Source organism: Cnephaeus nilssonii, assembly GCF_951640355.1.
Source record: "Cnephaeus nilssonii genome assembly, chromosome: 6".
Classification (NCBI taxonomy): Eukaryota; Metazoa; Chordata; class Mammalia; order Chiroptera; family Vespertilionidae; genus Cnephaeus; species Cnephaeus nilssonii.
The window spans coordinates 2360892-2382242 of NC_137077.1; the positions used below are offsets into that span (position 1 = coordinate 2360892).

Here is a 21351-nt window from a genome sequence, read left to right on the forward strand (position 1 = left end):
ATGAGGCGAACCTAAAGGTCGACAGGACCCCCGGCCCCACGAGAGCTCGCACTGAAGATCCGCCCTGGTCCGGCCGCGGCCAGCCTCGGAGCCACAGCCCGCAGGTCTGACGGGCCTCGGCCCTCCCGTCCCTCCGCCCGGGGAGCGCGGGCGGTGAGAGCCACAGAGGAGCCCGTCTGTGGGAGGGAACGGGATGAAAGACCCGAGTGGACGCTGGGTGTCGGGTTCCCGCATAAACCACCCGGCGCGCGGAAACCGGGACACGGAGGGCGGCCTGCATCGTGAGGACGCTGGTCCCTGGGGACGAGCATTGTTCAGGCGGAAAGCAAGTGGGTCAGCTTATCCGCGTCACCGCCCGAGCGCAGCAGGGAGCGTACTCGGGGCCGGAACAGCGGTCAGAGCCGAGGAAGGCCGGGCGGCTGCGCTGGCCTCCGCCGGTCCGGGCTCCGGTCCACCTTCCGTCCACCCCGCCCCCCCACACACACACACACCCAGTGTCTCAGGGCTTCGTCAGGCCCCTCCTCTGCCCACAGCCTGCCCATGCGCCTCCGCCTTCCTGGAGTCCACACCCCTCCCCAGGGCACCCCCCCTCGACCCTCCCCGCCCCCCCCGCCCCGTGCCTTTGCTCAGACGCGCCTTCGCCGGTAGCACCATGTCCAGCAGCTGCTCGGCCCGGGGGCGCGACACCCCGCCCTGCTCGCGGCAAAGACCCACCCCCCCCCCCGCCCCCGCGGCGTGTTGGAGGCATCTGTCTCTCCTCCAAACCCCAGCCCAGGGTCCCCGTGCCGCCCGTGGAGAAGAGCCTTGGGGTCCGTCACCGAACGGACACACCTGGGCACGCGCTTTAACGCCTTCCACCTTTTACGTCTCCCCGCTGCGGGGGCGGCGTGGGGGGGGTGGGGACAAGCAGACCTGATCCAGGTTGTCATGACAACTGATTTATAAGATGGTGTGTGTGGAGAGGCCGTCAGCCAAGCAGTACACGTGGGTCTCCCCTCCCCTCCTCACCGCCGTCGGCACCTGCACGGGCTGCCGGGCGGGCTCAGCAGGTACGGCCATCGCTCCACGAGTTGGCCAGCAAACCCACGGGGCTGCAGGCCCGGCCATGAGCCCACAGGGGACCGACCTCCGGAGCTGTGACCAGGGGCCGTGTGGTGTCTCGCTGCTGGATTATAGACGCCTCGAAGCGGAGGTCGAGTCCCATCACCCAAGCCCCAGAGGAGGGCCCCGCGCACAGAGGGGGCCCCAAAAATGTGTGCTTGGCCGGGCCGGACAGAACCGGCCGCTGCTGGAAGCCTGTTATCTGCCGGCATCGAGGCGAGGATCGGCCACCGTCAGACACCGGTCGCCAGGTCACCAGCCCTAAAGCACCCAGACACTGCTGCGCCCACCGCCCCGCACACCGGGCGGGTCTCGTGGCGAGATCCCGAGTGCATTGCTCAGGCGTCACCGGGACCAGCCGCACACGTCGCTGAGCATTTAAACAGACGCTCATCAGACGGAGTGACCTCGGAGCTTCGTCTCAGAGCATCAGGATGGCAGCTGGGCGGCGCCAGCAACACAGCCTGACCCGCACCGGGCCGAACAGGACAGGGTGCCTCCCGGCCGGCAGCAGAGCCAAGCCGGCCGCCAGCCAGGGACAGGTGACCGGGAGGAGGCGCCGCGCAGCCTGCGGGAGGCTCGGGCGTGCTGTGCACGGGAGTCCAGGGAAATTAAAATGCAGGTGCAGCCGGAGGCACCGGCGGCCCAGCAGGCCCAGCAGGCCCGTCAGGCATCGTGCCCATCCGGGCAGATGCGAGAGCGCGGGCTTCCCCAGGGACCGCGAGGGCCGCCGACATCTCGTGCGGATTCTTCCGGGTCTCTGGGGCACATGTCCCGTGACCCCCACACCCCTCTGATGGGCAGCTGGACCCATATCCCCAAAGCCAGCCTCCCCGACCCCCAAAAGGGCCATCCTGTTTACCTCCCATTTTCCTGGCCCCCCTGCCACCCCCAGCAAGCACTCCGTTCCGGCCCACGTCAGGCCGATCCGACGGCAAACCCTTTGGCGCGGGCATCCCGTTCCCTGGGTTTGGGGGATGGTGCCTTTGTCCTATTTCTATCCATCGACGGTGCTGGTGTTGAGTGCGTGAAATCGCTATCGGTTGCAGGCTATTCATCTGTCATTAATCAATGATAAGTGACAACGAGACTAGAGGAAGCAGAGGGCGGGGGCGGAGAGGGAAGCCCAAAGGAAACTCAGAATTATCCAGAAAGCCACGCCGACGCCTGCCCGCCTGCCCGTGCCGAGCTGTGGGGCGTGGGCCACCGCGGCTCGAGGTGACCAATCGGATCACTCCCGGCAGGGGCAAGCCCCCGGGGCTCACGCGCTGCGAGAACCTGCTTAGCAAAGAGGAAGCGGCTCGCAGCGGAAAGAACAGCCCGGAGAAGCGAGTCCCGCGGTCCCTGTGCCGAAAGCTCGTGTTAATTAATCCGATCAGCAGTGCCCCGCTGCCCCAGGGAGGTCCAGAGTGTGCTCTGCCGAGGAAATAAGAGAATTAAATCATTACGACATTTAAAAAGCCGCTGTACGTGCACCTGCAGCAGAAACACTCCTGTGGGAGGAACTCGGGGAGACGCTCACAGAAAACGCCCGGACGGCGCCCTCTAGTGGCCCGTTCCCACCTCTACAAGCGAGACAGCCAGCCAGCAAGGGCTTCATCCCAACAGCAGATGGGCACCTTCAAAGACGGTGGCTTCGGGGGGGACCCGGGTGTTGGCGGCTCCGTCCCCACCTGAGACACTCAGGGGGCCCAGATGGCATTCCTGGGGCCCAGGCGCAGACAGCTCCACCCAACCTGAGCGGATGCAACGCTCGAGGCAACAACCGTGGAAGACCCCTACCCACAGCCCCGGGGTTCCTGGCGGGGGGCCTCTGCGGGGAGCCCGGAGGAGCGGCTGGAGACACGGGCACGTGGAGAGTCCCTCCTGCCACCCACAGTCAGGTTCCCTTGGCGCCCGTGCTGGTCCGTCTGCTCTGAGCATGATCCGTGGGAGGCACGTGTGTGCGTCTGTGCTGCTGGATTCCTGCCCTTGGGGTCTGGGGGGGCTCGCACCAGGCCTGCCCACCTCCCAGCGCCCCGCAGGGCGCCTGGCCCCGGGCACCGCTGAGTCCATGGTAAGTGCGTGACGAAATGGGTGCACGAACGGATGTTTCGGGGCCCTGGCATGCCTTCCTGGCATTTGTTTCTGGAACCCACAGGAGCTATTTCCTACTCCTTATTTCAGGGTCCCTGTGGCAAGCTGGGTAATGCCCCCCGACCCACCCCGGAGGATGTCCACGCCCTAATCCATAGACTCTGTGACCTTACAAATCGAGAGGGACTTGGCCGTGGGATTAAGGTAAGGACCTCGAGGTGCCCAACGTCATCCGGGGCCTTTACACAGTGGATGCAGGTGGGTCAGCGTGAGGACAGGCCACGCCAGGGCGAGAGCAGAGGGTGGAAGGCGCCACGCTGCGGCTCTGACGTCTGTTTAAAAAGAGAGCAGCAGGGGGTTGCCTCGGAGCCTGGGTATGTGTGCACATGTGTGTGCATGTGTGTGTGCGTGTGCATGTGTGTGTGTGTGTGTGTGTGTGTGTGTGCGTGTTCCAGGGAGATCTCGGCACCCATGTCCCAGGGCCTAGGAGGAAAGGTCAGAGGTAGCCAGGGGTCATCTCTTCCCCGCGCTCCCTCTCCTTTGGGGGAGGGTCCTGAGGGCGCCGTCCATGGAGGCGGCTCCTCCGAGCTCAGAGCTCCTCAGGGGACAATCCCGCCCTCGGGAGGCATGTGGCAGGGCCTGGACACAGCTCGGGTTGTCACACGTGGAGGCAGGTGCTGCTGCTGGCATCTCACGTGTAGAGGCCAAGACGGCCAACACGCTGCAGCGCCCAGGACGCCCCAGCTCAGAGGGGGACCCCACAGCGCCCAGGACGTCCCAGCTCAGGGGGACCCCACAGCGCCCAGGACGTCCCAGCTCAGAGCGGGACCCCGCAGCGCCCAGGACGCCCCAACTCAGAGGGGGACCCCACAGCGCCCAGGACGCCCCAGCTCAGAGCGGGACCCCACAGCGCCCAGGACGCCCCAGCTCAGAGGGGGACCCCGCAGCGCCCAGGACGCCCCAGCTCAGAGGGGGACCCCACAGCGCCCAGGACGCCCCAGCTCAGAGGGGGACCCCACAGCGCCCAGGACGCCCCAGCCAGAGGGGGACCCCGCAGCGCCCAGGACGCCCCAGCTCAGAGGGGGACCCCACAGCGCCCAGGACGTCCCAGCTCAGGGGGACCCCACAGCGCCCAGGACGTCCCAGCTCAGAGCGGGACCCCGCAGCGCCCAGGACGCCCCAACTCAGAGGGGGACCCCACAGCGCCCAGGACGCCCCAGCTCAGAGCGGGACCCCACAGCGCCCAGGACGCCCCAGCTCAGAGGGGGACCCCGCAGCGCCCAGGACGCCCCAGCTCAGAGGGGGACCCCGCAGCGCCCAGGACGCCCCAGCTCAGAGGGGGACCCCACAGCGCCCAGGACGCCCCGGCTCAGAGTGGGACCCCACAGTGCCCAGGACGCCCCAGCTCAGAGCGGGACCCCACAGCGCCCAGGACGCCCCAGCTCAGAGGGGGACCCCACAGCGCCCAGGACGCCCCAGCCAGAGGGGGACCCCACAGCGCTCAGGACGCCCCAGCTCAGAGGGGGACCCCACAGCGCCCAGGACGCCCCAGCTCAGAGGGGTACCCCACAGCGCCCAGGACGCCCCGGCTCAGAGGGGGACCCCGCAGCGCCCAGGATGCCCCAGCTCAGAGGGGGACCCCACAGCGCCCAGGACGCCCCAGCTCAGAGGGGGACCCCGCAGCGCCCAGGACGCCCCAGCTCAGAGGGGGAGCCTGCAGAGCTCAGACACCCCAGCTCAGAGGGGGACCCCACAGCGCCCAGGACACCCCAGCTCAGAGGAGGACCCCACAGCGCCGAGGACGCCCCAGCCAGAGGGGGACGGTTGTTTAAAATACAAATCATAGCAAAGTGTGCCGACCTCAGGGCAGGAAGGAAGCGGTGCGAGCTGGCCACCAGGGGCTTGGAGGCGGGCTCCGGGACGGGCTCTCTGAGGGCGTGAGAAGGGCCAGTGCCCAACCCGGGCGAGGCCTCTGCTGGCGAACAGAGGCCCCGGTGCACCCTGCTGCCCACACAGCCGCCACGAGCGAGGGGGACCGAGGTCCCCTGTGACCTGGGCTCGGGCCGGGGGCCGCGGGCGGCAGCTGTCAGCGGCACAGGATGCTGGCTCACACCTGCCTGGTCCGGCCCTGCCTGCCTGGTCCAGCTGTCACCAGTGACCAGAGCGCTCACCCTGCCCAGCCCATGCTGCCTTGGAGGGAGGGCGCCGGTTGCCAGGACAACCAGAGGTGGGAGGCCAGGGCCTCGGACAGGCGGCCAAGCTTGCAGTCCCAGGAGCGAGGACCAGGGCAGGTGGATCCCCGCCTGCGGGGAACGGGGACCCCGCTATGCCTGGCCTCGATGAAGGAAGGGGGTACGGGGGAGGGCTCTGGCTGTCACTCACTATCTTCTCCCTCCCCCTCTCTCCCCCCTCGGCCGGGCTGTGTGCTGTGTGGGCGGCTGGGGTCTGGCCCAGCACCCGGCACACAGCGTGATGATGGAGAGGGACGGAGTGGGCGCAGCTGTAGTCACTGCCCCGGGTGCCCGCCTCGTGCCCACACGGGTGGAGAAGCAGAGGGACAGCCGGCCGGGCTGCCCCGCCCGTGGGCTCCCTGGGGCGGGAGGCGGGCGGGGGCAGCAGGCAAGACTCGCTCTAGGTCTGGCGGCGAATGTGACATTCCCATTGGAACCAAGTCTCCTGCCTAGGAATGCTGGGGGAGTGGAGGGATGCTGGGTGCAGCGGAGGGATACTGGGAGCAGCGGAGGGATGCTGGGGGAGCGGAGGGATACTGGGTGCAGCACAGGGATACTGGGTGCAGCGGGGGAATACTGGGGGAGCGGAGGGATGCTGGGTGCAGCACAGGGATACTGGGTGCAGCGGAGGGATGCTGGGTGCAGCGGAGGGATGCTGGGTGCAGCGGGGGGATACTGGGTGCAGCGGAGGGATGCTGGGTGCAGCGGGGGGATACTGGGTGCAGCGGGAGGATGCTGGGTGCAGCGGGAGGATGCTGGGTGCAGCAGAGGGATACTGGGTGCAGCGGGAGGATGCTGGGTGCAGCGGGGGGATACTGGGTGCAGCGGAGGGATGCTGGGAGCAGCGGGGGGATACTGGGAGCAGCGGGGGGATACTGGGTGCAGCGGAGCTAAAGGGTGTCCTTCTCTGCAGGACTTCTCAGAGCCTTGCCTGTGCTCCTGGGGTTGCATTCTCCAGGCGAGGGGCGGGGGGGGGGGGGGGGGGACTCAGAAACCCAGCTCCTCGTCAGAAACAGCAAGAGGGACCAAGTCTGTCCCAGGGCGGGCGGCGGCAGGGCTGTCTCTCCGGAGCCTCCTCCCAGCCCGGAGGCCGCGGGGCCTGGTGAACCCTCGCTGCCCGTTACGGGGAGGCCACCTGTCCAGAGAGCCTCCTGCATTCAGTGCCCCCGAGCCCCCCTTCAGCTGCGCCCACAAAAGCCGCTCCAGGGGAGGAGACGACCAGCAGAGGCCAGCTGTGACCGCCGTGGCCCCGTGGGCCTGACACAGCCCCCACTAAGGAATAAACCCACGTCCTTTGTGCTGCGGACGGGGGATCCTGGGGGGAGCTCTCTCCGTGTCAGAGCCCTAAGGTGTCTCGGTCACCAGCATCTCACTCAGCCCCCAGCAGGCCCCGGGGGGCCAGGAGCTCCAGCCACACCCCTGACGCCGTTCGCACTCGCTGTGTGACCTTGGGCTGGTTCCGCAGCCTCTCTGGGCCTGTTTCCTCGATTATAAAACAAAGCTGCATGCAACCACACGTTAAAAGGCTGGACAGTCCCTGGGGGCCAGCAGCTCAGAGCACACCACCTGACCGCCGTGCCCATTTCACAGGCGGGAAAACCGAGCATCAGAGTGACCACCAAGTGCCACCGCCGCGCCAATCCCGGCGGACAGAGCTGGGCCCCCCGGGCCGCCCAGCGCCAAGCCCCTCCACCGCCTGCCCCTGGGGAACAGAGACCGCACCTCTCGTCCGTCCGGTGTGACGAGGCCGGGCAGGCCCCGACCCGCCCTCCGCTGGACCCCCCTAAAACGCCTTAGTTGCAGCTTGATCCTGAAAGTGTTGCAAGCACCCGTCTTCCAGCCCCAGAGACCCTGCGACCCACCGGGTGACAGACTTCCCACCGCGCTCCCTCCACAGATCACCCCCTGGTCCTCAGACAGCGCCCTGGGCCCCTCCCTGGGCCGGGCAGTGCCAGCCTGGCCTCTGGTCCCCACACCCACCCCCGGCAGAGCAGTGGGGCTGGCCCGGTGGCTTCTGCTGGAAAGGCTACGGAAGAAAGCGGGGACTCACTGGTGAGGGGGTGCGGCGGGCGGAGCCGTGGGAGGTGCAGGCCAGCTGAGCGGGGACTCGGCAGGGACTCGGCGGGGACTGGGTGGGGACTGGGTGGGAGACGGGGGACACACTGGGCTCGGGTGTGGGAGCGGGCGGACCGCCCCCGTGACTTGCAGTTGGAGGCAGAGGCTCTGAGGGGACCCTGAGGAAGCTCGGGTCGGAGCCGCGGGGGCCTGGCCGTGCGCGATAGGAGCCTGGTGACCACAAAACGCTATTTCTGTCGCCGCTGCCACGGCCGCGGGGGAGCACGCTGCCCACGGGAAACCCGCAGCGGCAGAAGGAAGGCGGGGGGTGTCCGAGCCTGTGCGGCCCCTTCCCACACGGTGACGGGGCTCCGTGACAGGGGAACAGGGCACCCGGCCTCCCGTCAGTCTGAGCCGGCCGGGGCCAGAGACCAGCCACGGGCGGGCAGGTGGGGGTCCCCGAGGTGCACAGGTCAGCGCCCCGTCCCGCCCCCGAGCAGAGAAGACAGGCACAGGCCGCCTCCCCCACCTGCACCTCCTGGTCCCTGTCCCGTCAGGAGGACCGGCCCAGAAGAGGCACATTTGTCAGCCCGTTCCCATGACAACAGAAATCAAATACCAGAAACAAAGGCGAGGCGAGAGCCAGCCAGACTGTGGGGGCGGCCGACTGCCTCCCGGGCTCTGTTCCCGGCGGGGAGGGACTGGAGGTCCTGGAAAAGGGGGTGCTGGGGGGAGTAGCACTCACCCCGCTTTGGCCACCGGACGCACCGCCTGGTGTCTGCGCGTCTCCCAGGGGCGGCGTCTCGCTGTTGGCCCGCGGTGTTTGGGGGACAGTTCAGGACACGAGGACCGAGTCTGTGGGAAGGGACGGCATTGGGAAGGCGCGAACTGAACCCAGCACCCCTCTCCCCGGCTCCTGACTCCTCTTCATCCTCCTCCCCCCTTTCTAAGATTCACTGACGTCTAGCCTGGCCGGCGGCTCCGTGGTTAGAGCGCTGGCCCCTGGACTGAAGGGTCCCAGATTCCACGCTGGTCAAGGGCATGCACCTCGGTTGCAGGTTCGATCCCCGGCCCTGGTCGGGGTGTATGCAGGAGGCGACCAATCAATGTGTCTCTCTCACATTGATGTTTCTCTCTCTCTCTCTCTCTCTCTCTCTAAAAATCAATGAAAAGAATATCCTCGGGTGAGGATTAACAAACTAAAAAAAGATCTGTTTAAGTCTAGCCGGTTTCCAATATTACATCAGTCCCAGGTGTACAATATAGCGCCCCAGCATTCACTCGCCTCGCCAGGTGGTCCCCAGGGAGGCTGCTGCTCACCTGTCCCCTGTGCCCTGACCCCGTGAGTGACATCAGGCTCCGCCCCTCGGCCTGCGCTCGGAGACGCCAGGTGGACCCGCGGCGGCCCAGGTGCGACGGCCCACCTGGCTGTGTCACAGCGACATCTACCAGCGCTGGGGGACCTCGCTTCCTCACGCCCTCACCCGAAATGTGGGGGTTTCTGAGTGGGCCCCGAAGGTCCCCCGTCAGCCACCTGCTCACCCCCCCCCTCCCCCCCGATGTCCGCGCTTCTGGCTCAGCCCAAGTGTCTGGGGCTCAGATGGTCAGAAGTTCGCTATTGAAAGCGGTTCTTCTGGCCGCAGATCCTGAGAAAGGTCCCGCCCGTGACAGTCCCCACAAACCGCATGCCTCTCCCTGCCTCCCCGCCTCCCCGCCGCGCGGAGCCAGCAGAGGGGCCGGGCCAGGGCGGGGCGGGGCGCACAGCCCCTCCGCAGGCGGAGCAGACACGCCGCCCGGAGAATGACAAGTGCTATTTAAAACCCGGTGACAGCCGCCCGGCATCTGTTTAATGACACGGGCGCCGCGCCTGTCAAACACGGCGGCTGAGCTCCTGACGGGAGAGCAGACACCGAGGACACGGTACCCGGCGCACCCACCCACGCTCCTCGGCGACGGGGACGCCGCTGCACCGGCTCGTTAACCGTCCCCGGCTGACAGCGAGGGGGGTTCTTTTCCAGGGTGCACGTCAGAAATAACATCGGCTCTTTATGTTACGGCTGAAAAATTGTGTAGCATGAGCCCCGCCCGGTGGCTCAGTGGGTTGGAGAGGGATCCTATACACCGACAGGTGGCGGGTTCGAGTCCCGCTCAGGGCACAAACCCGGGATGTGGGTTCCATCCCCGGTCAGGGTGTGTGGGAAGGCAACCGATCCATGTACCTCTCCCCCTTCCTCTCTCTAAAACTCCACTGAGATGTTCTAATTGTATAGAGTGAAACTACAAAAGCCAAGTTCATCTGCCGGCTTCTCGGTGTGCACGCGGCGGGCCTGCGCTATCACCGGCTTCTCCGCGTTGCTCGGAAGAAGAAAAAGACCGATCCCCCTCCTCTCCTCTCCCTTCAGAGCCGGGAGCGGACCGGGCCACGGACCAGGGACGAGCAGAGCCAAGACACGCCGTGAGCCCCTGCGTGTTTCTCCCCATCACGCCCTCACCTGGACAACAACAGCAACGGCGGAAATAACAACTACGGGTAGGCACTGCCCACGCACACGGTGGGAGGAGTCCTGTCCCCAAGTTCACGTCTGCCCGGGACCTGTGACCGTGACCGTATTTGGCACTGGGCCTGTAGAGAGGTAACCAGTGACGATGAGGTCGCCGGCGGTCATTGGAGGGAAGCCTGGCACAGACACACCGGGCGGAGGCTGTGGGACGCAGAGGCAGGGGCTGCCGTGACGGGGCTGCGAGCCAAGGTCACCTAGGGTCGCCGGGCCCCGCGGGAGCCAGGGAAAGGCCAGGACAGGCCCCCAGGCCAGCCCCGCGGGGGCCGGGGGCTGAGACACAGCATCCGGCCTGACTTCAGACACACTGCCACCTGCAGAGTGGGATCCCTGCCTCCCCCGGTCTCCCCGAGACGGGTCTGCTCGGCGCTGATAAACTCGGGTCACGGCCACGAGGCCCCGCGGACGCCTCCCGGGGCCCCGCACACCAGCCTCCCGGGGCCCTGCTCGTGGCGAGATCCCGCACGACCGCGCCCTCATCTCTGGATTTTCTTCAGACACACAGACTATTTTTAGCACCCCGTTATTGTGGCTCATAAAATCACCCCCGGGCCCGACGAGTATTTATAGCGCGTGCCGCCACGCGCGAGATCCTGCACAGCACGTTACATTTTTCAAAAAATAATTTACTTGGCTAATGACCACAAATCCCCTAACTTAATGTATTCTTCAATGTATTTAATTTTCCAACAAGTGGAACTACAAGCTCGCGGGCTGAGCATGTTTGCCAAGCTGAGACAAGCAGCCAAAAAAAATGTTTTAAAAAAAAGAGCAGAACAGAAACGGTGAGCGTCGCGCCAGCCACCCAGGACTCCCCGCCCGCTCTCATCGCTGCCTTTCTCAGCGTCGGCACAGTCGCCCCACCAGCCGGTGCTCCCCCCACCTGACAGGGAGACCGAGGCACAGAGAGGGGTGGCCTGCCCATCAGGGACAGGGAGACCGAGGCACAGAGAGGGGTGGCCTGCCCATCAGGCTCAGGGACAGGAAACTGAGGCACAGAGAGGGGTGGCCTGCCCATCAGGCTCAGGGACAGGAAACTGAGGCACAGAGAGGGGGTGGCCTGCCCATCAGGCTCAGGGACAGGAAACTGAGGCACAGAGAGGGGTGGCCTGCCCATCAGGCTCAGGGAGACTGAGGCACAGAGAGGGGTGGCCTGCCCATCAGGCTCAGGGACAGGAAACTGAGGCACAGAGAGGGGTGGCCTGCCCATCAGGGACAGGGAGACTGAGGCACAGAGAGGGGTGACCTGCCCATCAGGGACAGGGAGACTGAGGCACGGAGAGGGGTGACCTGCCCATCAGGGACAGGGAGACTGAGGCACAGAGAGGGGTGACCTGCCCATCAGGGACAGGGAGACTGAGGCACAGAGAGGGGTGACCTGCCCATCAGGGACAGGGAGACTGAGGCACAGAGAGGGGGTGACCTGCCCATCAGGGACAGGGAGACTGAGGCACAGAGAGGGGTGACCTGCCCATCAGGGACAGGGAGACTGAGGCACAGAGAGGGTGGTGGCCTGCCCATCAGGGACAGGGAGACTGAGGCACAGAGAGGGTGGTGACCTGCCCATCAGGCTCAGGGAGACTGAGGCACAGAGAGGGGTGGCCTGCCCATCAGGGACAGGGAGACTGAGGCACAGAGAGGGGTGGCCTGCCCATCAGGCTCAGGGACAGGGGATGCTGGGCAGAGCGGAAGCCGGGCAATCTGGCAGCGGAATCCCCGCCCTCCCACTGGCTGTCCTGCCTCTGAGTCAAAACTCGTCAAAGGAAATCCCCCTGCAGCTGGGCGCTGAGTCACCACCTCCTGCATCCCGAAGGGACAGGCCCCCGGCACAGGCCCCGACACGGCCTGCAGAGGCCGCAGCGCGGCTGCACCACGGAGCTGGCTGCGATGCTAGGCGAACCCGAGACACGGGACGCGCCGGCGTGGTTCCAGATGCAGAAAGCTCAAAGTCAGGCCAAGGCCAACAACATACAGGAGTGCATGTGCGTGTGCGTGGTCACTCTGCAAGTGCGTGCATGTGTGTGTGTGCATGGTCACTCTGCAAGTGTGTGCATGTGTGTGTACATGGTCACTCTGCAAGTGTGTGCATGTGTGTGCGCATGGTCACTCTGCAAGTGTGTGCATGTGTGTGTGCGTGGTCACTCTGCAAGTGTGTGCATGTGCGTGTGCATGGTCACTGCAAGTGTGTGCATGTGTGTGTGTGCATGGTCACTCTACAAGTGCGTGCATGTGTGCGTGTGCGTGGTCACTCTGCAAGTGCGTGCATGTGTGTGTGTGTGCATGTGCATGGTCACTCTGCAAGTGTATGCATGTGTGCGTGTGCATGGTCACTCTGCAAGTGTGACATTCCCAGAAGGACGGAGTGGCTAAAGGGCACCCCTGGAGCTGCTGGGGGCCAGCCGTTAGGCCCTCGCCGCTCACAGTGGTCCTGGCCTCCTCTGTGTCCTGCCTTGAGCATCTGGTGGTCAGTGCGCATCATAGCGACCTGTCGTTCCGCTGTTCGGCCAATTTGCTTATTAGGGTTTTATTATATAGGACTGGTGTCCCGGTGCACGGATCCATGCACACTGAAAGAAAATTAATTAGAAGAAATATTTTAATATCGCTATTCACCCTTTCTCTATAATAGAAGTGTCAACCAAATTCACAATCGACAATGACAGATCGAAACACACTCCTGTGATTGGCGCCAGCGAAAGCTTTATATGTATCGCGCATGTGCGAGTCAACTTAGCCTTTTATAGATATAGAATGAACCTGCTTAATTAGACCTGCTTTCTGATGCAGCTAAACTTTTTCCAGCCCCGTGAAGCACCCCAACTTCTCTTTCAGGTAATTGTCAGCAACACAGCAGTAAATATCAACATGAAGCAGATTATTATTGTAGATCACGCAGGGAGAACAAAGGGTACAATATTTAACTGCAGCAGTGTCTGACTATATTCTGCACAGCAAGAAAACCTGAAGTCATTTTCAAGGTCCACCATTTCTTACTTTTTTTCAGTCGGGTCAAGTTTCTAAGCTTTCTAAATCTCCATTTTCCAGCGAATGAAAAGAAAATAGGATTCCACCGAGTCTCCTATCTACCTACTCCAGGACTTCTTGCGAGGATCAAATGAGATGAGGCACGGGAAAATGCTTCACAGACATTTGGTTAAAGTGTAAAATGTTTCCACCTGGCTATAAAGCCAGTCGTGTTCCTGGGCTGAAGAAACTGCAAGGAGGCTAGTCGCTAGGGAGAGGAAGCAGGGCGTTGCTACATGATGTCCTTACCCGGCACCCACCATTTCCGGTCTGGGCTGGGCTGGGCTGTGGGCTGCATTTTGCACCATTGGGTCTTGGCAGTGTTGGCTGTGATTTGGTGGGTGTTGCTCCGGGGTGGTGGCTGGGCCTGTGTCCCACCTGGGGGAAGCCGAGTGTTGGTTGACCTGGTGCCGTTTATTCTTAAACGGCCAGTGCACATCATGGCAGCTCCTGCGTTGAGCATCTGCCCCCTGGTGGTCAGTGCGCGTCATAGCTACTGCTTGGACGAATGGACACTTAGTCTTTTATTTATATAGTTATTTTCTTGGTAAAATTTGCATGCAATGAAATGCACGTATTTAGTGCTCATCCAATGAATTTCAACAAATGCATGTACCCGCATTTCTCAAACCCCCAGCAAGAGAGAGGACATTTTCAGAACAGAAAACCCCCTCCTGCCCCTCCCCAGGAAGCCCAGCCCCAGCCCCGCCCCGAGGCAGCCGCCACGGACCAGCGTGCCGACTGCACAGCTCCGTACAGTGGGACCGGGTGCGCTCCCGGGCCGCTGCCTCGTCGGCAGAGTGGCTGGGAGAGCCATCGGGTGCCTCGTGTCTCAGCACTTCCTTCCTCCTATTGCCCGGAATGTTCTGTCTGTGAGCACTGCCCGCCCACTCCGCCATCCTCCGTGGGCAGGACCCCGAGCTGCTTCCAGGGTTCAGCTCCGATGAGTAAGCTGCTGTGCACGTTCCTGCCGTCTTCCTATGGACACGGGTCTCCGTTGCTCTGGAGGGAGGACCTCGGGTGGAGTGTCTGGGCCACGGGGGCGTGTGGTCCAGTTTTGAATGAACCGTTCCTGCTGAGGGGACCCCATGCAGCCGTGCGGATCCCAGCTCCGCGTCCTCACCAAGGCGCACGCGACCGTCTCAGCCGCTGCCAGGCGTGCAGCCTGTCCCGTCTGTTCTAATCGGTGACTCATTCCCGGTGACGATGCCGCTGACGTCTCTCCCAGACGCGTCCTGGCCATGCCCGCGTGCTCATTGCTGGAGAGTCTGTCCAACCCTTTCTCCCTCCGCTCGCTGGGCCGTTTGATTTCCAGCATCGAGCAGCTGGCGTTCTCTACAGGCCCTGGGCACCGGTCCTTCCTCAGACGCGTTTGGGGACTGGGGTCACTGTGATTTATAATAAAGGCACAGCTGTCTTCCTCCCGGTTCCTGGCTACAGCTCCTAACGCCCCAGGAATCTGCCGGCGCGGCTGTGGGGAAGATGCCCCTCACGGTCCGTTTCTGCCAGCAGTGCACGTCGAAGACCATCCGTGGTCGCCCTTCCCCGGCCCGCTCAGAGGCCTCCGGCCACACGTTTAAGGCAGAGGCTGGAAGGTTCTAGACTCCGCAGGAGCGCGAGAAGCGGCACACACGGGTGGCCCTGGTCTCATCGAATCCCACAGCTGCTCCCGGACTGCTAGGTTCCAGCAAGTTCCATGCGTGAGCCCTGGGAGTGAGGGCTCGCACCCTCCAACTTTTTAATGACTGAACATGAGGGGAAGCCGAGACCCGTCGGGATTGTGATCTTCGCCGTGAACGTATGGAAACGCGGAACCGGAACCCGACAGGCGTCCGTTATTCATACGGCCTTCCCTGGGGCTCCCACAATCCCGGCCCCCCCTCCCCCCCACCCCTGTTAACGAGCACGTAACGGAGTAAAGACCCAAACCGAGCTCAGTCCTTCCAAAGCCTGACCAGTCCCAGCCCAGTCGCAGCCTCGGACCCTGCCTGACCCAGAGGCGGCCCTGGCCGGTGTGGCCCAGTGGGTAGAGCATCGGCCTGCGGACTGAAGGGTCCCCGGATCGATTGTGGTCAAAGGCAGGTACCTCGGCTGCAGGCTCGATCCCCAGTAGGGGCCATGCGGGGGGCAGCCGGTCAATGATGTTCCTCTCTCATCATCTCATCAAGGTTTCTCTCTCTCCACACCCCCCCCCCACCTCCCTTCCTCTCTCTCTAAGATCAATAAACACCCAGAGGCGGCAGTCACTAGAAACGGCGCTGCGTGTGCTCTTGGGTGGCAGCCGCCCGGCTCCCGCTCTGCCTCTCACCAGCTCCGAGGTCTGGCTTCCCCGCAGCCCCTCCCGCGTCTCCTCCCCGCGCCTACGGCGAGCGCCCCCAGGACCCCCGTGGGCCCGTTAGGATAGAGGCTGGGGAGACGCAGCACAGACCCACGGGGCGGGTGTGAGCCGGGCCTGGCTCCCCGCCAGCGGCCGCCACAGGACACCCTGCCTTCCTGAGACCCGGCAGGTCCCGTCTGCTTGGAAACTCAGGTTGGTGTTCCCCCCCCCCAGTCCCGCGCCTCACACACGAGGAAGGGAGACCCCAAAGCTCTAAACTCAGAGGGTGACACACGCAGCCCCAAACAGGCCCCGTGGCCGGACACTCGGCGTCAGGACAGGATGAAGGGACCGCGCTTGCCGCCCAAGACCAGGCAGTGCCGGGGCCAGAGGGACAGTCTCTCGTTTGCAGTGCGGCACGGAGGGTCTCAAGGATGGGGGGCCCCTAACACCTCGAGCCCGCCGCAGTCCCGGTCTCTGTTCTCTCACCCCAGCCGTCAGCAGAGATTCGCGGATTAACGCGGTGGCCGCCTGTTCGTACTGCACTCCCAAGCTCAGGAGCGTCTTTCCGCCGCTGTGCGGGCGATAAACGGTCACCCTGCGCATCGACGGAAAGCAGTTTTACTGGAAAGCAACGCGCTTCGGCGCGGAGAAAAGGCGCTTCTGGGGCTGCACCTTGCATGCGATGGGGCCGCACATTTGGAAACAAGAACAGAGCGAGGCCGGGCACCGGCCCCCAGTGGGAGGGTCCATCAAGTGCAGCCCTTCCGGCCACTCAGGGCAGGTGCGCGCCCACGTAGGCGGACAAACATCCCTTAATTATTCCGACGACCGGCAGGGAGCGCCGTCAGCGACGTCGGGTGTGCGATACCTCCAATTCCCGCAGAGGCCGCATCTCAAAGCCAGCTCCTCTCATGAGTGAGGTTGCCACGGCGACCTGCCTCTTTGGGGACCGGGCAGGTCCAGCCAGATGCCAGGAGAACCCCAGAGCGTCAGCAAGTCCTGAGAGAGGCCGCCCGCCCGCCCCCGGGCTCAGGAAGGTGAGGGCACGAGGCCATCCCTCTGGACCCAGCGTCGGCTTCCCGTCTCCACGGAGGCTCAGTGTCCGGAATAATAATCAAAGGAAACGGGACAAAGCCACGCCAGCCCTCCCTCCTTGAAGGCCACTTCCTCCGCCAGAGAGCAAAACAGGCGGCGGCTTCCCGTGGCCCCACCCCGTCCCTGGGAGTCACTGCCACGCGGGAGCCGGACAGAGTCACAGGCAGAGGGCGCCCCGCCCCAAGGAGACACGTTTGGGTGTTTTCCTCTTGGTTGGCAGGGTCTGCAGAGACCCTCACGGTCCTGATGGGTCCAAACATGTTATAGTAATATATAGAAATGTTTTAAAATGTTTTTAAAATGTTTTAAAAATGTCTAAAAAGGTTTAAAAGGTTTGAGTTAACTTTCTTGAAACTTAAAGTGTGATATTAAGGACATATTCCCCACTGCCCTGAAGCGTGTGTACCCCCAGAGACAAGGATTTGAACTTCAGTTACTGACTCAGAGTGACTTGCTAAGATAACCATATGTGTGAGTGATGTGCTCCCCCTAGATAACCACATGTAGCCCCTCGCCCTGTTTGAGATGAACATGTGTGCATTGACGTCATTCACTGATAGCCACCTGAACTGCTACGAGTAGGAAACAGGCTTTAAAAATGGGTCCTGGCCAGCCAACAGTGCTTGCCTGTCGAGGCCACCACAAAGGCACGTCCTTTTGTCAGTCCGGCAAGCGACGCCGCTCCACGCTCCTCTCCCTGCCAGATGACAGAGAACGGCTAGTACCTCCCAATCGAGACGCGACCGAGCTCTCGGGTGAGGAACGCCAGCCCCCTGCTTCCGGACCGGACCAGCCCAGCTGCCAGACCCCAGAGGACAGCACCACCGGGATCCCCTCGAGCCTGTACCCGCAGCATCAGGAACTTTTGTGAGTAATAAAGTGCTGTGTGATTTGCAACTGCGTATGTTTCATGTGGTGTAATTCCTCCGGCAGTGAATGGAATCATTTTGTGTACGCTTAAAACTGAAATTAAAGCTTCTGGCCGAAACCGGTTTGGCTCAGTGGATGGAGCGTCGGCCTGCGGACTGAAAGGTCCCAGGTTCGATTCTGGTCAAGGGCACGTACCTTGGTTGCGGGCACATCCCCAGTGGGAGGTGTGCAGGAGGCAGCTGATCGATGTTTCTCTCTCATCGATGTTTCTAACTCTCTATCCCTCTCAATTCCTCTCTGTAAAAAATCAATAAAATATATTTTAAAAAAAAAAAGCTTCTGGTCTTTTCGGTCCTAGGCCTGCCCTCGGTCCTGCTTGCGTAGAGTAGCCTCTTCGCTAACAACGACTTGAATGTCCCAACACCTGCACGGTTCAAGTTTATCTCAAGGGACGCCTTAGATAAACACCCCAGATCCTTTCCCAGGATCTACTTGGGACAAAACAGCACTTCTACTGGCTTCTCTTCGCAGAGAACATTCTAGAATCCACCACGTGCACGGCTCCTCCACGTCTTACCAGCCGCTCTCTTGCCCTTCTCAGAGGTTAGGAGTCCACGACCTTCCCCAGGATCGTGGCTCACCCCCGAAGGGCCCCCCTGCAGGTGGCCGGCTCCCTGCGGAGACCTGCGGACGCCCAGTCCTCCCTGCCCGGCGGAGGGGACCGCATGACAAAGCCTCTCCTCTGTCTTGCCAGAGAGAAGGACGCTGTTCCTTTCCTTTTTAAAGGGAAGAGGAGGGGCTGTTGGGACCTGCTACCCAAAAGGACATGGAGATCCCTTCAAAGTCACTGTGCCCCCCCCACCCCACCCCCAGTTCTCTGTGCAAACCATCCGAACGGGCACTCTGCCTCCCGCCGGGCGCCTCTGCTCCGCGGCAGGAGCTGGGACGGGTCCTAGGGAAGGCTGCCTCCTCAGCCATAAAACGAGGGGCTCCCTCCCGCCGGGCTGGCTCCCATGGTGTCCACACAGCTGACCACTCTGCATCCGGGGCGATCCGAAGGGAACCCCCCGCCCCCAGGACGAGCAGGTAGCAGTTTAGGACGGGGGTTCCTCTCCTGGAAGTAATTCTAAGTCCACGAAGGGCCCTGCACACGCCCGACCTTGGTTCAAGGTCGCAGCCGCCTGGCGAGTTCCTTAGATCTAGTTGCAGAGCCGCGGGCGGCATCTGGCTTGGTTGTTACTGTTTCTGCGCCAGCTGCTCAGCGGACGACCCGGCGAGGGACAGAGGACAGGCTGCGGACCCGGAGGAAATGAGGCGGCTGATGGAGGAGTCGTATCCAAAACACACCAGGACCCCTGAAGTCCAACAATTAAAGAAAGGCCGAGAGCTGACCAGACCAACGCAGACACCCAGGTGGCACCCACCATACGAAAAGGTACCGCACAGTGCAAGTCGTCAGGGACTGGGACCCGAGTTCCGCTCTGGGAATATATTTAGTAACAATAACAACAAACAGGCAGCCGGGGACTAGCATTTCCTTGATGCTTCTCTCCACAGAGAGCCTCCGTGTGGGCTCTGGTGGCCTCGGCTCTGGTGGCCTGGGCTCTGGTGGTCTGGGCTCTGGTGGCCTGGGATCTGGTGGCCTGGGCTCTGGTGGCCTGGGCTCTGGTGGCCTCGGCTCTGGTGGCCTGGGCTCTGGTGGCCTAGGCTCTGGTGGCCTGGGCTCTGGTGGCCTGGGATCTGGTGACCTCGGCTCTGGTGGTCTGGGCTCTGGTGGCCTCGGCTCTGGTGGCCTGGGCTCTGGTGGCCTGGGCTCTGGTGGCCTAGGCTCTGGTGGCCTGGGCTCTGGTGGCCTGGGCTCTGGTGGCCTGGGATCTGGTGGCCTGGGATCTGGTGGTCTGGGCTCTGGTGGCCTCGGTTCTGGTGGCCTCGGCTCTGGTGGCCTGGGATCTGGTGACCTCGGCTCTGGTGGCCTGGGCGCTGGTGGCCTCAGCTCTGGTGGCCTCAGCTCTGGTGGCCTGGGCTCTGGTGGCCTCAGCCCTGGTGGCTTTGGCTCTGGCAGTCCTCACCGGTCCCAGGTGGCTGGGCAGAGCAGCAGGGCGGGGCTTTGCGTGGCGCATGCGTGGAGTGGACTCTGTCCAGCCCTCCCCTTCAGGGCTCACTGGCCCAGAGCCGGCCCCACCCCTCACAGGATGTCACACAGCAGCTGGGGCATCCCTGGGGCACACCTTCGCCCCCTCCTGGCCAGAGGGACCTATGGGGCCTCCATCCGTGGGGACAAGGGCCCTCACGAGGACAAGGGGACCTCGAGTGGGCGCCTCCCGTCCCTCCTCGCTGCTGAGCCCCGCGCAGCGGACCGGCTCTGAGCAGCTCGCCCCGAGCGTCCCGGCCCCCACGGAGCTCTGGCTTCCTTTCTCGGCACTGCCGCCTCCGTCCTCGGTGCCGTTAGTCCTGGTTCCACTTTCTGAGCCGGCCACCATGTGACACGGCACAGCCGGGTCCCTCCCTGGAGTATGAGCCTGAGTCACAGCGTGAATTCATCCACAGACACTTCCTGCCCGGCTGTGCCAGTTCCTGCAGAACCGCCCCTGGAAGCGGGCAGGAGGGCCCCACATCCGCCACGTGCCTTGTCAAACCCAGAACTCTGTCCGCCCAGGCGGGCAAAGGCTACAGGCTCCCAGCTCTCTAACTTCTGGGCCGTGCCGTGGGGCCTCACTCGCCTCTCCCCCCCCCCCCCCCCGGCCACACACACACACACACACACACACACACTCCTGAACTTTCTAACAAAAAGGAAGCGAAACCCACAACACAGCTGGCAGCGCCCAGCACACCTCCCAGCGCCTCTTCCTGACCGCCCTGCGGCGGGCAAATCACACCATCCCACAGGCCCAGCGTCTGGGCCAGGCCCTGCTCCAGCTCACGAGCCTCGAGACCCGCAGGAGGGCGAGCCGCCGGGCCCAGGCCTGCAGGGGCACTGCCAGCCCGATTCAGAACCCCGTTCCCTAGTCTCCACAGCTCGGCCCCGCTCATGCTCCTTCCCCGCTTCCCAGACCAGCCGGAAGCCACCGCGCCCTTCCAAGTCCAGCCCTCCCCCATTCCCTGCGTCGGAGCCCAGTTATGGTTTGAGGCCTTAGGTTTCTATGGGGGAACCCCTGAGGGTGCCAGGCACCCCAACCTTGAGAACCGAGGCAAAAGATCCAGCGGACAAACAAAAGCAACAGCATCTGCTCCTTGGGCCGTGTCCACGTCTCCTCTGCTCCTCACCAGGTGCTTTGCCTATTGGGGTACCTGGTGCATTTAAATGCTCCTAAATGAGATGAACTTGGGGTACCTGGTGCATTTAAATGCTCCTAAATGAGATGAACTTGGGGTACCTGGTACATTTAAATGCTCCTAAATGAGATGAACTTGGGGTACCTGGTACATTTAAATGCTCCTAAATGAGATGAACTTGGAGTACCTGGTACATTTAAATGCTCCTAAATGAGATGAACTTGGGGTACCTGGTACATTTAAATGCTCCTAAATGAGATGAACTTGGGGTACCTGGTGCATTTAAATGCCCCCTAAATGAGGTGAACGTGGGGTACCTGGTGCATTTACGTGAAAGCAGCGTGGCCCCGAACATTCCGGCTCACACAGTTCATTGAGGCTGGGACCAGGAGCACCCCCCTTTGGAAATGGGGACCCGTCCATGGCGTCAGGCACGTGCTCTTGGCATTCCGAGAGCATAAATGGCACCTGAGAGGGGGAGCAGTCCGGGACATTTCACTTACTTGCTAGTCTGTGAGCGGTGTCTTTCCTGGCTCACGGGTGCCCAGGCCTCCCCCAGGCACTCTGACTGCGGGGTGGGGGGTGGGGGGGCGGGGGGCCCTCTCCTTCCTGGAACCTGTTATCATGGTCCCCTTGGCCTGGTTAATACCACTGGCTCGGGCTCCCCTAGAGCCCATGGGGACGCGCTTGGAGGGCAGCGGGAACGCGGACAGAGTTTGTCATCTGGTTTAGGAGCCATGACTTC

The 21351-nt window shown here is 63.2% G+C and overlaps 1 protein-coding gene across 2 annotated transcripts in view; it reads right to left on the reverse strand.

Annotated features, from left to right (window-relative positions):
- The window catches only part of PARVB (parvin beta), a 65183-nt gene that overhangs the window by 41997 nt on the left and 1835 nt on the right, over positions 1-21351 (reverse strand). Inside the window, exon 1 of one of the 2 annotated variants that reach the window (XM_079775301.1) lies at positions 8209-8232. The exons of the other annotated variant lie outside the window; for it this stretch is intronic. The gene's annotated coding sequence lies outside the window, so the exon portion shown is untranslated. Of the gene's footprint in view, positions 1-8208; positions 8233-21351 lie in introns of those variants that run through there. 2 annotated transcript variants of the gene reach the window in all.